Source organism: Pinus tabuliformis, chromosome 9, assembly GCF_031772625.1.
Source record: "Pinus tabuliformis cultivar Carrire ecotype Pingquan chromosome 9, CPIR1, whole genome shotgun sequence".
Lineage (NCBI taxonomy): Eukaryota > Viridiplantae > Streptophyta > Pinopsida > Pinales > Pinaceae > Pinus > Pinus tabuliformis.
In genome coordinates this window covers 404,048,698-404,065,553 of record NC_142307.1, presented here as the reverse complement: position 1 = coordinate 404,065,553, position 16,856 = coordinate 404,048,698, and the positions used below count along the sequence as shown (strand labels likewise).

Genomic DNA, 16,856 nt, shown 5'->3' with positions numbered 1-16,856 from the left:
AGTCAAATTAGGAGGTTGAATGAGCCCAAATAATTATCCATTTTTGGGGCTCATCATCACCCCCCTACTGAAAGTGTTGCTCATCCTCTGAGCAACCAATCTCTCTCCTCATCTTTGATGGCCCTGGTGGCCTCCTTAGCTGAAAGCTCGGCCAATTTCTCCTTTTTCTGCCCTTTTTCCAAACTTACTGTAGAAAGTCTTGTAGCTGAGTTCTGGCTTCCTGTAGAAACAGTCAGCACCACTGTATCCTGCTTGGCTGTGGGTGATTTTCCTTTCAGCTTGGTTGTGGCTGCCTTAGAGGTGCGCTCACTGATGTGGGCTTTTTCAGTCCTTTCCATCCTGCTCTGTAGTCTTTTCTCCCTGGGTGTTAGTGCCTTCATTCCTCCCACAGTGTTGGCCTCAACAATTTGGCCCTTTTTCTTGCTTTTCCTTTTGTTGTTCTTGTGGCTTTTCCTGTGATGGCCTATCCTGGGTCTTCTTACCACTGCCTTTCTCTCTTGCCTCCGCGTGTTTCCTTTCTTCAATTTTGCCTCAAATTTTGTAAAAAAACTTTTTATGCTTCTCAGCTCTCTCATTACATCTAAAGCTGAAAACAACTCCAGAAGGAGCACTGCCAGACTTGCCCTTAGAATCTCTTATTGATTTTGCACTTGCAGTTGTGGAAAAAGTGGAATGAGCATCTCCGTCTAGCTTCATATTCACTTGCTTGGAAGGATTCACATTCTGGTCATGTAGATGTAGATCTTCAGAGAGCAAAGGATTGCAAGCAACTTGTGTATCCAGTTTCACTGACATCTTGTCCTTTTTAGGAACTGAAGAAGATGGGGTACCTCTTGCACCCATATGCTTGTTCATGTCATTAGCTGCTACATCAATAGGCCGTACTCCTGTGGAAGCCCTTTTGTCAGTTGCAAGAGCAAATGGTTGTGGAAAAGTATATTTCAACCTTGCAGTTCCATTTTTTGTTGGACGATGAACTGAACCTTCTGTAGCTGACACTGTGACTTCCATATGTTCCAATTGAGACTTTTCTCCCGTATTTCCATGTGAACTCAAGTCAATGCTACCTCTTGTTCCAACCTTTATAACCCCTTTGATAGAAGTACTTGAATGAAATGGCCTTGACTTCTGCATTTGAGAATTTCCACCTTTACCAAGAACACTTGAACCAGGCCTATGTGATTTCAACTCTGTCAAATGCTGGTTAGACATATTTCCATTACCCTTAGAAACTCCATTCTTTTTATCGTCAGTCACATTAGATTGGCCTACAGTTGAATCACGTACTTCAGACTGACGTTTGTGGTCATCGTATGCTTCACCATCTATCTCAGTACTGTCTTGAACAATTGCTTTCTCTTCTGCTTGTTTTCTTTTTGTGGCCTCTTCAGATTCAATCTCCTCCGCGAGCATTAGAAGTTCATGTAGGCCAGTTGTAGTTGTCAATATTGTATTTGCGTCGACTGCCCCTTTTTCATTCTCAAACTCCCCAGGGCAGAAAGAGAACTGAGGGCCCAGACTATTGGACAGGGGACAAATTTCAATGTTACCATCGACAACCTGTGAGCTCAAACTCTTCTCCATGGCTCTGACTAATCCACCTTCATCCACCATGATATGGGAAACATCTGCAATCCTTACCATAACATGATCTATTCTAGCTTCGTCCACCACTCATTTGGAGCTTGAATTTCGATGAAAATCCCATATTTTCTTTCTGCATGGTTGTTTTATGCGTTTCTTGTAGAAACGCCTGTAGAGTGCGACATGCGGGAATTTTTTAAGAAATGGTAGAAATATCGAGAAAAAAAGGCACGAAGCTTGCATAGGACCAGTGGTTAACTGATATGGAAGTGGTGGACATGTGCTTCAGTTGTGACCGCATTTAAACAAAGAGTGGTGAGAGTTTCAGACGAGCGTCCCTTAAATTACTGCGTGATTTGTGGTGAGGTGGCAGAGACGTGCGCTGGCCCATGCAAACTGTAGTGCTATCATGAACTGCATGTTCTACTTATTAACTGTATGTTTTCTTCTTGATCAGTTGCACTGGAGTTCAACAGATCTACCACTAACTGTTTTTTTCAACTTCCACGTAAATGACTTATCCATGCATGCTGCGTGATTTTTGCCTTGATGAGTGCAATCGAATATGGCTAGCTTCCTGGCTGAATCCCCCCATCTCATTCGTTCATGCGATGCTTAGATTAGACTCATGCAATAGAGGAACAAGGTTTAGTCACGTACCTGAAGTCAAATGGTTGTTGTGAAGCGCCTTTTGTTGCTGCATGCTCATATTTTGTTGCTGCATGTTTGGATCCTTTGGTTGCATGAGGGCTTGGCTGATGATTTTTGGTTGTTTTTTCTTTTTCAGGTGTCCTCTGGCTGGATGCATGCTTCAGGAGTTCATTTCCATGCTCAGATCTGCACCTTCAGGCTGCTGCTGCTGCATTTTCACATAACCAAAACTTGTTTTCGCCATTGCTCCCAATTGGTAAACCGGATCGATCTGAAACTTGATAAGCATGTTCCTATCATCATTATGCACCTCCCATAGCAAAATCGTGATCAATGGATGCACGGATTTCGAGAAAAATGGAAAATGGCTGAAGATTTCAGAGATCGATTTCATGGAAACCGTGCATTGGAATCGGCTGAAACTGCTTGGGTAGGTTACCATCACTCATATGCATATCCCCATGAAACAGGTTTTGAAATGGATGCACGGATATGGAGAAAATGCAAAAATGGCTGATGGCGATGGAGGCTAATTTCTTGGAAACCGTGCACCGGAATTGGCTGAAACTGCTCAGGCATGTTGCCATCACCCTTTTACAATTCCCCATAAAACGGTTTTTCAAATGGATGCATGGTTTTCAAGTTATGGCAAAAACAAATTTTTTTCTAGGTATTTTTGCTTCAAGGCATTTTGCATTTTTGTTGCATGGTATGAAAAATGAATTTGGGCTGTGATGCAGGTATGGAGATGATGGAGGAGGAGTTGGAAGATTGCATGAGGACTTATGAACCCTTGAGGAAGCTACCATGTTCACCAAACCATTTTTCCAATCCATTTTTAACTTCTTGTAGTTCCTACAGGAACTTCCTGTAGAAAACACAGTTTTGAGGAAAGAAGCATAATGACATGAAAAAAGATGATGGAAAATGGGTGAGGGATGGAAACATGGATGCTTGCAGGCATAACCAATAGATTCCAAGCTTTAGATTCCCTTCCAAAATCGAATCTGGCCCGCTTGAAGGTTCTATAGGATGTTTCCTGTAGAAATACAAAACTTCCTGTAGAAGGCACAAAACTCCCTTGGACTTGGTTGTGAGTAATCCTCCTGCCCTGCAATGTCCTTGCTGCAACCTGAAATTAGCCAATGGAAATTAGTTTTATTTGTCTTTTTCTTTTTCTCTTCTTTTTTTTTTTGAAAAACAACTAGGGCGCCTCATGGAGGTTTTCACCCTAATTCCCTGCCTTGGGCGCCTCCAAGGGAGGTTTTCACCCAAGGATCTTATTCCCTTTTATTTTCTCTTCTTTCCAACCCATTGACCGCCTCATGGAGGTTTTCAATCAACGAGCCAATCTAAGGCGCCTCTGAGGAGGTTTTCACCTTAGATTTTTATTTTCTTCTTATTTTCATTTTTTTCTCTTTTTTTTTTTTTTTTTTCTTCTACCCTACCCTACTTGAAAAACAAAATCATTTTCAAGTATAAGAATACTTCCAATGGAGCCATGTGCACATCGAGATTAGAGAAAAAATGATGTGAAGGCTCGAAATGCATGCTTGGACAACTATCCGGACTTTAGAGACCAAATGATCTGACTTTGAAGGGATCAAACATAGCTGAGGAAGAGAGTACCGTTGCAACTTAGTCACCTTCTGAAACCATATCTCAATATAGCTTTGATATCCTTGGTTCTTTTGCTGATCTGGATCATGTTTCATGTCACCTTCTAACATGACTTCCTCATCTTCCTCTCTTTTTTAATCTTTCTATTGAATACATGGAAGATTTGATGGTAACCATGAAGGATCTTTCTTTATCTCTGATTCTGATGTCTTCTCTTCATCAAGTAAAGCCCATGGTTCTTTGATTTCCTCTTCTGAATCTTCTTGTGCCTGATGTGGTCCTTCAATGCTTTCAATATAGTCTCTTTTTTGTAATATGCTTCCTGAGCTATGGTGAAGATCATTGAGCTCAAGAGCGGTTGTTTGGACATGTTGTGCCTCAGCTTTGCAATTGGGTTGAGCTGCTCCATGGTATGGTTTTGGAAATGGTGGTACGGGTAGTTGAGTGGAGGTGTGTATTTGAGATGGATGCGGATGGGGTTGTGGTTGGGTAGGCATTTGGGGTTGCCTTGGTGGAGGAGGAGGTGATGGTTGTGGTTGAGCAGGTGGTGGAGGAAAAGAAGTGGGAGGAGTGTTGTACTGGGGCCTCCACCCCTGATGAGGTGCATTCCACTGAGGTTGTGGCTGAGCATAAGAGTGAAACGAATGAGCAGCTGGTTGGGCATAATATGGATCTATGAAGGAAGAAGGAGGAGGTGTGAACCCGGAAGGATGAGCAAGGGGACCCCAAGCAGGCATGAAAGTGGCTTGATAGGGGTCATAATAGGTCTCGGGTGTCCCTTGCAGTTCCTGTTGGTAAGATCTAGGTCCATGCGGCCTCCTTTGGTTCATATAATAGAGTGATTCAGTGGCTCCTTTGGCTCTCTCATATGCAGCTTTGATTCTGGGTAAGGAAGGGCACTTATTTGTAGGATGGTATTCTTCACAGAAAAAACACATTTCTATGGAGTACAGTGGACATTCGTTCCTAGGATGCTTTCTACGGCACCTAGGACAAAAAATGTCCAAAGCCCTCTTGGCTTCTTCTTGCTTCTTTTGGATCCGCAAGGTATCCAGTTGCATGGCAAGAAACTGCCTCATATCACTCTTGAAATCTTCGATCTGATTTTCAAATTCGTCTTTGGACAAGGTGTTGCTCCCAACATTTCTGCTTGTAGCCATTTGCTCCAGAGGAATGGTTTCTTCTTCTTCTTCCCTTGAGGTTCTTCAAATATGTCTTGATGTCCACCTAAGGGTTCTTTAATCACAACCATCGAAGAAGAGAGAATGTTGGCTGTGTGAAGCAGTGGGGGTGTTGTGCAATCATTTTTCTAACTTATCTCTACCCCTACAAGGCATGAAATGAAATCTTTTTGGTTGATTTTTGCTTTTTTCTACTTCTACCTGCAAAACTGAAATAGATTGAACTGCAACTAACTATCTTGCTAAAATGAAAATGCGGAATTAAAATGAAAGCAGGAAAGGACTAATCTACTTTGCTCAAATGAAATTGCAGGAATGAAATGCTAGTCTACGCTTGCGAAATTGAAATGATAATCTACGCTTACAGAAATGAAATTGCGGAATTGAAATGCTAATCTATGCTTGCAGAATTGAAATTGCGGAATTGAAATGCTAATCTATGAAAGAAGGAAATGCTAATCTACTTTTGCATAAACGAAATTGCATAATGGAAATGAAATAAACTACTTAGCAGAAGATTGTAGGGGAAAATAGAAGAAAAGCAGCAATCACCAATACTCTGACGCTTCCCCGGAAACGGCGCCAAAAAGATGGTGGGCCCCAGTATTGTAGCAATAATGCTACAACTCCTGGAACTCCCTTCTTTAATTTTATCAACCCGGTAGTTCGTAACAAACTTGGAAGCGACGGTGCTGTATGCACAAGTACTAGCTCTTGTCGCAACTGTCACTTGGTCAGCTGGCACAAGTCCACTAGGAGCTTAAGCCAACTTCTATGAGCTCTTAGAAGAATATTTTTAATTTATGGATGAAAGCTAACTCGAAGGAAGCTAATCTAATTGCAAAAAGAAACTGAAAGCCAAAAAGAAACGCAAACCCTAGCAAACCCTAATTCTACCAACTAGTCCTACTGACGCAAAGGAGAGCATGCAAACTACTGAAAGAGATGCCATTACTTCTATGAAGGTAAAATACATGTGTCTAGACTACCACTATCTGAAGAAAACATCTTTTTGTATTTTTGATTAAGTTGTTAGAATTATCATGCATGTGCTTTTAACTGGCTTTTCACTGTGCAGGGGTGGATCAAGGAGGAGAAATGCTTGGAAAAGGTTGGGATGGTACAGAGAGGGCCTAAGGGGTCCCTGACACCCTTCCAGAGAGTTTCACAAAGTTTGGCTATCAAGAAACCTCATTCGTGAGCTTCTACAGGAAGTCTGCAGGGGTTCTACAGGATGTTTAGGATTTCTACAGGATGTTCTGTAATTTTTCTACAGGATGTTTAAAAATTGGATTTTGGGGGATGGGTGATTGAGGTAAGGTGCATGAATGGATAGGGATGCAGAGTAGGGGCCTGAAATGACCCAAGGACTGATGGTTGGAGTGGTGAGAGGGTGTGGAAAGCTGGCTTGACTTAAAGAAGGCTAAGACAATGGAGGAGCAATAAGGTAGGGTTACGTGGGCAGAAAGACAGTTGTGAGACGAGGAACCTAACTAGGGGATGGAGCAGGTGGCCTGGACAAAGCTTGGGTGAATGAGAGAGAGATGGAGATGCCCTGCACAGTGTACACTTAACTGAATCAACTAAGTCCTGCACACAATCGAAATCTTAGCTAATCTAGTCTAACTGTCAATGAAACAAATGAACGGCAGCTTTATTCATAAAGAGAACCATGTACAACACTTAAGAAAAGAAGCATTTCAAAAGGCCTGAACTCATGATTAACTCCTACAAATGAAAACATTACACCAAAGATTGCGAGGACAAGCAAACTAGTGTTTTTGTTGGGCAGCAAGGTCACCTTTGTCCCAACTCACGATCCCACTAAGGGAGAGGTAAGATCAGAGGTGCTTGAGCCCTTTTTCCAAGGATCCTTTATGTTATTAATCTATCCAAATCAATCTGAACATGAAAATATACTTTAATCATCAAAAGCAACCTAAATAACTCAACAAGTTTTAAATCTAAATAGCAGATTTTACTCTAAGAATGCAGCAAAGACACATGAAAGTAAACAAAGGAGGTACTGGGCGCTTGAGATGGGCCCAACCCCAAGAGCTACAGCCTCCTAAGAGAGATTTAGAGCTGGTGCAAAGCTGGATTCATCTTTATTGTGCAAGAAAAGAAGAGTTACATCAAAACTGTCCACAATGGAAACTTGAAAATGAGCCGAAAGCAAAGCTAATCTATTGCTTAAAAATCGAACTACAAAATGACTAACTACTGGCCAACTACTAGCTACAGAAGTGACTAACCACTAGCTAACCAAAATGAGGCCCTAAGCCTTCTTATTTATACAAATTGAGGACCCAACAGTCCTCCTAAACTTTAGGGACTCGGCTGCCCAAAACTTGTAGTTAACAGCAGTCCTACTTGACTTGCTTGGCTGCCCTTGTGCTAATTGATTCGGTGGCCCTTGAAATCCGAGCTGATGGTGGAGAATTCGAGGTAAGGCCCATAAATGAAGGGGACACCTTCCTACAAATCCTCTCCCTTGTTCTCCCACGAATTTGGCTGCCAAGTGCTCATTAAGACCTTCAATTTTGTCTCCAAGTTGACCAAAAAGGCTACACAAAGCACCCATTAGACTTGTTGGCATAATGACTAACCAAATTCACTCTATTAGCATAAATATAATCAAAAACATGCAATAAACTAATGAGAATGGTGGATTAAGTCAAATTAGGAGGTTGAATGAGCCCAAATAATTATCCATTTTTGGGGTTCATCATCACCCCCCTACTGAAAGTGTTGCTCATCCTCTGAGCAACCAATCTCTCTCCTCATCTTTGATGGCCCTGGTGGCCTCCTTAGCTGAAAGCTCGGCCAATTTCTCCTTTTGTTGCCCTTTTTCCAAACTTCCTGTAGAAAGTCTTGTAGCTGAGTTCTAGCTTCCTGTAGAAACAGTCAGCACCACTGTATCCTGCTTGGCTGTGGGTGATTTTCCTTTCAGCTTGGTTGTGGCTGCCTTAGAGGTTCGCTCACTGATGTGGGCTTTTTCAGTCCTTTCCATCCTGCTCTGTAGTCTTTTCTCCCTGGGTGTTAGTGCCTTCATTCCTCCCACAGTTTTGGCCTCAACAATTTGGCCCTTTTTCTTGCTTTTCCTTTTGTTGTTCTTGTGGCTTTTCCTGTGATGGCCTATCCTGGGTCTTCTTACCACTGCCTTTCTCTCTTGCCTCCGCGTGTTTCCTTTCTTCAATTTTGCCTCAAATTTTGTAAAAAAACTTTTTACGCTTCTCAGCTCTCTCATTACATCTAAAGCTGAAAACAACTCCAGAAGGAGCACTGCCAGACTTGCCCTTAGAATCTCTTATTGATTTTGCACTTGTAGTTGCGGAAACAGTGGAATGAGCATCTTCTCTAGCTTCATATTCACTTGCTTGGAAGGATTCACATTCTGGTCATGTAGATGTAGATCTTCAGAGAGCAAAGGATTGCAAGCAACTTGTGTATCCAGTTTCACTGACATCTTGTCCTTTTTAGGAACTGAAGAAGATGGGGTACCTCTTGCACCCATATGCTTGTTCATGTCATTAGTTGCTACATCAATAGGCCGTACTCCTGTGGAAGCCCTTTTGTCAGTTGCAAGAGAAAATGGTTGTGGAACAGTATATTTCAACCTTGCAGTTCCATTTTTTGTTGGACGATGAACTGAACCTTCTGTAGCTGACACTGTGACTTCCATATGTTCCAATTGAGACTTTTCTCCCGTATTTCCATGTGAACTCAAGTCAATGCTACCTCTTGTTCCAACCTTTACAACCCCTTTGATAGAAGTACTTGAATGAAATGGCCTTGACTTCTTTGTCAAAATCTCCAACCCTGTTTACATCTCAGTTTGATTCATATATAGGACTACATGCTTAACCACCTCGAGCTTCCTCCTCCAGCATGAGGGGAGCCTCGAAGGTTGCTATTCACTATCCTTATCTACTACATAACTAATTCATTAATTACATGATAGCTGAACTGTAATTACAAATGATCTTCATTTACTCAAAACCCAAAATCTGTCCTCCTCGTAGCATGATGTTTTTCTGAGTCTTGACACATGTCCTCTATCTGCTTTGGTTGAGGTATCTTGGAGGAGAAAACACTGAACGAGCTAGCTTTGGATCCCTATTGCGCACATGGCTCATTAATTGACCAAAAGATGTGCTCTTTTTTTACGGTCTCTGTCTCCCAACATTCTTCATCTCTTAAAGAACATGTCCCCTGCTCTCTAATTCCTCATAAACAACGCATATCACCTTACTCTCCAATGAGCTGGAAGCCTTATGAACTGAACAGGTGTACAAACAAACACCTCCGGTAACCTTCACCAGAACCCTAAAAATTCGGTCATTGACTGTCTTCAAGTAACAAGGAAGAAGAGATGTATGCCAATCATTGGCAATGAAAACAAAACTCTCCCCATAAGGTCCACTAAAGTGTTCACTGCTTGAGAGATTAAGAATCCTTGGAGTTTCAATAGCTGCCTGACATAAGAGGCTAAAACAAAGTTCATTTTCATCTTTCAATTTTTGCCGTAATAACAAATAGCTCTGCATTTCTTGCTGTAACCTTTGCTTCTGTGCCAGTACTATTTCGAAAGCCTTGATTTCAAATTTTCCAAGTTCAGAATACATCATAATCCAATGCTTCACCCTTTCCACAACTGAAAGATCTGATGGGAAGAGTGATTCAGAGAATACCATTTGAATTGCTTGAGGTCTGAAATCTTTGTCATAACAACACATTATGATTTTGTGGGGGATCCATTCAAACTCATAATCAATAAATGAACCATCTGAACACTTCAAAGAATAAACTCTATGTATATATCTGCCATCCTTTCCAGAGTATACATACGAACAGAAACCATTTTGTCACGAAGGCGATCAGCTACAAACTTAATTATCTCCATCGATATAGATTTCAGGGCATAACTGGCAATATCACAAATTTCTGCCACAACTTGCTTATGCACATTTTCATCATAGTCCAACAATCGATCGCTCATTGCAGAAATGATGTCAGCTGCCTCATGCCTAAATGGATTCGATAAAAGACATTCTTTTGCATGTTCGACAACTGATAGTCGAACTTCAACATCCTTATCTGTAAGTCTCTTTAGGAATTCCAAGAAAAGCGGCCGAAACACTTCTGGCAGAGGGTGCCCAGGTATCACAAAAAGGAGACCAAGTAACTTCACTGACTTCAACCTCACATCTAATTGATCTGTCAGGAGCTCATGTGTCATATTTGGAATAACACCCTGCAGCATCCGGGGTGCACACTGATATATATCATAAATAATCTCATGGTAGGCAGTTTGCAAGTTTTTTTTTTTTTTTAATTTTCCTCAGCCACCATGGCTGAAGTGATAAAGTGGATCATATAAAACTCTAGCTTGATTTCACACTGCTCCAATACAGTCATAGCAAGCCTACGGGAAATTGGAGAAACATCCTCTTTTCCTCTTCCCAAGGAAGCTAACACAACAGCTAATAACTGCTCTGGAATATCTTCACTCTCATCCAACACAAGAGTCATAATAGTTTGCATAGATGTTAACAAATTTTCCGGATGAGCTTCACTGACAACAGAGAAGAAAATGTGAAACATTTCCAGAATCAGGTCATGACATTCAAGATCCAGCATCATAACACAAGACCTAATTTTTGCAACAGTTCCTAAAATGGTTACCCTCCTTCCAAATGAGGGACTATTTATATTATCTAAACCGCGGAAAGCTATAACAATTAAATGAAAGACATCGCTCAACACATCATCATTGTAAGGAGCCTCTGGTGTTGTGATTCTGGTGATTTCACTAATGCAGGTGGCCATCAGAAGTGCCACATCTCTATCCCGGTGTCACCAATAACGGCGGCCTTGTGGCAATCAAATCCTTACCATCATTTGGCCTCTTCACTCATTCCATACATTTGGTAATATGGCAAGGGGGGTCCTCATAAAGACCACTTGACACATGGCATTTAATCGTTGCATTCCGTAAGAGAAAATTCTAAGGTTAATGTTGTCAAACAGTTTACGTGCATTCTCCATGCTACTGCACATGGCATACATAATCACAAGATTGGGGATAATGTTTTGACCAAGTTCAATCTTCATCATGTGGGCATGGATCCATTCACGACATCGTAGAACCCTTAAGTGCGCACACACTGGAAATACGCTAACCATGATAACAATATCATGGCTCACTCCTTCCGACCTCAAGGCTTCTTTGGCATCGTCACTCTGAGCATAAGCAGCAATCGTGTTACCCCATGAGACGGCATCTCGTTGATGTCTTCGGTCAAACAATTGACGTGCGAACTCCAGATTCCCAAATTTGGCATACATTATAGCAGGTGAATTATTATTTGACACAAAACCACTTTTGATCAGATGGGTATGAATCTTCTTCCCCTCTAGAAGAACAGGGAGCTTAGTTCATGTCTTGAATATAAACAGAAATATAGAATTATCCGGCTATAGAATGTGAGAGCTTCCTTGTACAAACCACTTGAGATGTAGCCTTTGACATTAACATTCCATAAGAACATATCTGGTTTATACATTTTACCAAACAATAGGCATGCGTTCTCCATACTACTGCAAGTGGCATACTTGCTTACAAACTTGGTATTGAGATTGATATTCTAGCTAAGTCCATGTCTGCGCATGTGGTCATGGACTTGATTCACTACTTTTCTTTCGCCATATGCTTGCGACACAGAACTATACGGATTACATCTGAGCCAAGTTCATCTCTCAACATATAACAATGTACTTCCTTCACTGCTCTCCAGAATGAGAAGCATTATTTAACTTCACACAAATGGTTTGTATCATGTATGCGCATCGTTATAAACCAAGACACAGAAAATAAGTACATTGAGGTTAATATTCTTTGTCCATGATGGTTCCATAGGTACAAAATTATGCCTCTGCATGCTAGGGTGAGTTTAAGTGTCTTTGTATGATATGAAGAACCAACAGATCCATTAGCATCATTGTAATAGTTGTCCACATATCTATTGAACAAAGATTGCTGCCCAAATGGTTGTATGATAGGCATTGGTCATGCATCCATCAATGAACCAATTATTGCACCCTTTCTAAGAAACTCACACTGACCAAACTTAATGACAAGCATTGATGATGACTTCTTGAGAACATGCCACCTGTAAAATGTATCCGCCCCAGAACTATTTTGCATGACAGCTACTATGGATTCGAACAAATCCCCCATTTCGTAGCACGCTACGAAATCACTAAAACAGGTTGCGCTGCGAAACTGCTAAAGGATTCATGCGCTGCGAAAACACTTTGTCTTTAAGCTAATCTGAGCAAATTTTTGGAAACAGAATTTTCAATGATAACAGTGGCTCCACTTGGGATAGTGTGCCCTTGTGGTGCACTAAGAACCTGCAGTTCCAGTGCCTTATAAAATTTATTTGACAAACAGAAATTTGCTTGACCAGCATGACTGTAGGAGAAAGAAAGCTATTTCTACTGAAAGATGCTCAGTTGACCTTGAGCTTATTTTGCATTTACCTCTACCTACCTACCCTAACAATTTCAACTTTTTTCTGCTCAATCAATATGAAATTTCCAATGTAGCCAATCCTCTGTTTTATCTGATATTTGTTTTCTTTGACTGCATCGGAGTTCAGAGCCAATATGATAGTCTGATGACCGCTGCCACTGAATTTGTCTCTGATCTTTATAGGAAAACTGAAAAACTTGAGAGTAAAACTCTTCCATGTAATCAGCTACAGGATCCCAAAATACATGATCAGCTTGATTTCTCTTGTAACTTTCCGGCTGTGCAAACTGACCTTCAACAGCAGTGTGCATTTCCTCAAGTGTAAAAGAGAAAGGAAACAATACTCTCTCCTTATGTTCTGCCATAGAAAGCTGCTGAAAATAATGATCATGATTATGAAGACTATATGCCTGAATTTGTCCTTCTAAACCTTCAATTTCTTTTTCAAGGTCCTCAGCAAATTCATCCAAAAATCTCATCCTATCCTCTGCCTTGCAGTCAAAGGATTTTATATATGAGGACAAGGACAAAGAAAAAGATTCATTTGTTTCTTCTCTACTATGATCATTATTCCATTGTTTAAAACCTTCAACTGAGGGAGAGTCTGCCACCACCTCTGACCTATCTATCCATTCCTCAAAAAACATAAGCCATAAGTCTTGAAATGACTTAACGGATTTGATAGGAAAACTTTCAATCCATTGTTTGCATTTCCCTTGAAGTGAATCATAAAATAACATAATGCAAACATCTTCATGTTTAACTCTAAGAAGCTCAGCAAAATGACAGAAATCTGTGATATGCTTCAGAGTTAAACTCAAATCTTCTCCATTAAATTTGGGACCATTACTTATAAAATATGCATCCTTGGGAAAATGATTTGGGAAACCATGAATTTCTGAAAAATCTATGCATGCATACCTTGAACTAAGAATGGCAGCTTCTGGGTCCTTCATAACTCCAGTGGAATCACCATGAATGTATGAATTTTGAATTATTCAACCATGGAGTCGCCAAGGTAGATTTGCAGCCTCAAAAACCTTCTGAGCTCCTGCTACCTTCAGAAGTTCAGCTTCATAATTTCGGGAAAGAATAATCTTCAGGCTCCCGGCAGACGCACCAAAATGTTATCACAAAATCACGCACTGAAGGCTGCCAAACAGTGAGATTATGTGTAACTATTTCAAACCAGGCTTTAGACTAAAGCTTAGCCTCTTTAGTCAGAGAGGGCTCTCTCACAGCTTGTGAATAGGAATTAATAACAAGAAAATATGGCTAACTCTTTAAACATCGCATAAAAAAAAATATATTGGCTAGACACTATCAAGTCAACTCCCATTGGGCTTATGGAGTCTCACACTTCTCAGCAAACTAAAACACTATCCTTTCATAGAAGTCAGGGCACTTTACATCAACTTGTTCAAACATTTTTCACATAAACATAGCTTGCAAAGCATACTGGAAGTCAGAGCATGTAACATGAATTCTGAGTGATTATGCTATTACAAAACTGTAAGAAAACATTAAAAGAATAGACCATCATCAAACATTTGAACAATGAGACATATTGTGAATCCTGAGAAGAAAGAACAACTCCTTGTATTACTGAAATCTGCTTTTTACATAAACCAAAATGGGCCTGTTCTTTATCAAAATCTCCAACCCTGTTTACATCTCAGTTTGATTCATATATAGGACTACATGCTTAACCACCTCGAGCTTCCTCCTCCAGCATGAGGGGAGCCTCGAAGGTTGCTATTCACTATCCTTATCTACTACATAACTAATTCATTAATTACATGATAGCTGAACTGTAATTACAAATGATCTTAATTTACTCAAAACCCAAAATCTGTCCTCCTCGTAGCATGATGTTTTTCTGAGTCTTGACACATGTCCTCTATCTGCTTTGGTTGAGGTATCTTGGAGGAGAAAACACTGAACGAGCTAGCTTTGGATCCCTATTGCGCACATGGCTCATTAATTGACCAAAAGATGTGCTCTGTTTTTACGGTCTCTGTCTCCCAACATTCTTCATCTCTTAAAGAACATGTCCCCTGCTCTCTAATTCCTCATAAACAACGCATATCACCTTACTCTCCAATGAGCTGGAAGCCTTATGAACTGAACAGGTGTACAAACAAACACCTCCGGTAACCTTCACCAGAACCCTAAAAATTCGGTCATTGACTGTCTTCAAGTAACAAGGAAGAAGAGATGTATGCCAATCATTGGCAATGAAAACAAAACTCTCCCCATAAGGTCCACTAAAGTGTTCACTGCTTGAGAGATTAAGAATCCTTGGAGTTTCAATAGCTGCCTGACATAAGAGGCTAAAACAAAGTTCATTGTCATCTTTCAATTTCTGCCGTAATAACAAATAGCTCTGCATTTCTTGCTGTAACCTTTGCTTATGTGCCAGTACTATTTCGAAAGCCTTGATTTCAAATTTTCCAAGTTCAGAATACATCATAATCCAATGCTTCACCCTTTCCACAACTGAAAGATCTGATGGGAAGAGTGATTCAGAGAATACCATTTGAATTGCTTGAGGTCTGAAATATTTGTCATAACAACACATTATGATTTTGCGGGGGATCCATTCAAACTCATAATCAATAAATGAACCATCTGAACACTTCAAACAATAAACTCTATGTATATATCTGCCAGCCTTTCCAGAGTATACATACGAACAGAAACCATTTTGTCACGAAGGCGATCAGCTACAAACTTAATTATCTCCATCGGTATAGATTTCAGGGCATAACTGGCAATATCACAAATTTCTGCCACAACTTGCTTATGCACATTTTCATCATAGTCCAACAATCAATCGCTCATTGCAGAAATGATGTCAGCTGCCTCATGCCTAAATGGATTCGATAAAAGACATTCTTTTGCATGTTCGACAACTGATAGCCGAACTTCAACATCCTTATCTGTAAGTCTCTTTAGGAATTCCAAGAAAAGCGGCCGAAACACTTCTGGCAGAGGGTGCCCAGGTATCACAAAAAGGAGACCAAGTAACTTCACTGACTTCAACCTCACATCTAATTGATCTGTCAGGAGCTCATGTGTCATATTTGGAATAACACCCTGCAGCATCCGGGGTGCACACTGATATATATCATAAATAATCTCATGGTAGGCAGTTTGCAAGTTTTTTTTTTTTTTAATTTTCCTCAGCCGCCATGGCTGAAGTGATAAAGTGGATCATATAAAACTCTAGCTTGATTGCACACTGCTCCAATACAGTCATAGCAAGCCTACGGGCAATTGGAGAAACATCCTCTTTTCCTCTTCCCAATGAAGCTAACACAACAGCTAATAACTGCTCAGGAATATCTTCACTCTCATCCAACACAAGAGTCATAATAGTTTGCATAGATGTTAACAAATTTTCCGGATGAGCTTCACTGGCAACAGAGAAGAAAATGTGAAACATTTCCAGAATCAGGTCATGACATTCAAGATCCAACATCATAACACAAGACCTAATTTTTGCAACAGTTCCTAAAATGGTTACCCTCCTTCCAAATGAGGGACTATTTATATTATCTAAACCGCGGAAAGCTGTAACAATCAAATGAAAGACATCGCTCAACACATCATCATTGTAAGGAGCCTCTGGTGTTGTGATTCTGGTGATTTCACTAATGCAGGTGGCCATCAGAAGTGCCACATCTCTATCCCGGTGTCACCAATAACGGCGGCCTTGTGGCAATCAAATCCTTACCATCATTTGGCCTCTTCACTCATTCCATACATTTGGTAATATGGCAAGGGGGGTCCTCATAAAGACCACTTGACACATGGAATTTAATCGTTGCATTCCGTAAGAGAAAATTCTAATGCTAATGTTGTCAAACAGTTTACGTGCATTCTCCATGCTACTGCACATGGCATACATAATCACAAGATTGGGGATAATGTTTTGACCAAGTTCAATCTTCATCATGTGGGCATGGATCCATTCACGACATCGTAGAACCCTTAAGTGCGCACACACTGGCAATACGCTAACCATGATAACAATATCATGGCTCACTCCTTCCGACCTCAAGGCTTCTTTGGCATCGTCACTCTGAGCATAAGCAGCAATCGTGTTACCCAATGAGACGGCATCTCGTTGATGTCTTCGGTCAAACAATTGACGTGCGAACTCCAGATTCCCAAATTTGGCATACATTATAGCAGGTGAATTATTATTTGACACAAAACCACTTTTGATCAGATGGGTATGAATCTTCTTCCCCTCTAGAAGAACAGGGAGCTTA

At 40.7% G+C, this 16,856-nt stretch overlaps 2 pseudogenes; both read right to left on the bottom strand.

The window, feature by feature from the left end:
• Positions 1-10,370: 10,370 nt before the first annotated feature.
• Positions 10,371-10,868, bottom strand: LOC149148853 (sister chromatid cohesion protein PDS5 homolog C pseudogene; annotated as a pseudogene).
• A 4,883-nt stretch (positions 10,869-15,751) lies between these two features.
• Positions 15,752-16,249, bottom strand: LOC149148852 (sister chromatid cohesion protein PDS5 homolog A pseudogene; annotated as a pseudogene).
• Between the last annotated feature and the right edge of the window lie 607 nt (positions 16,250-16,856).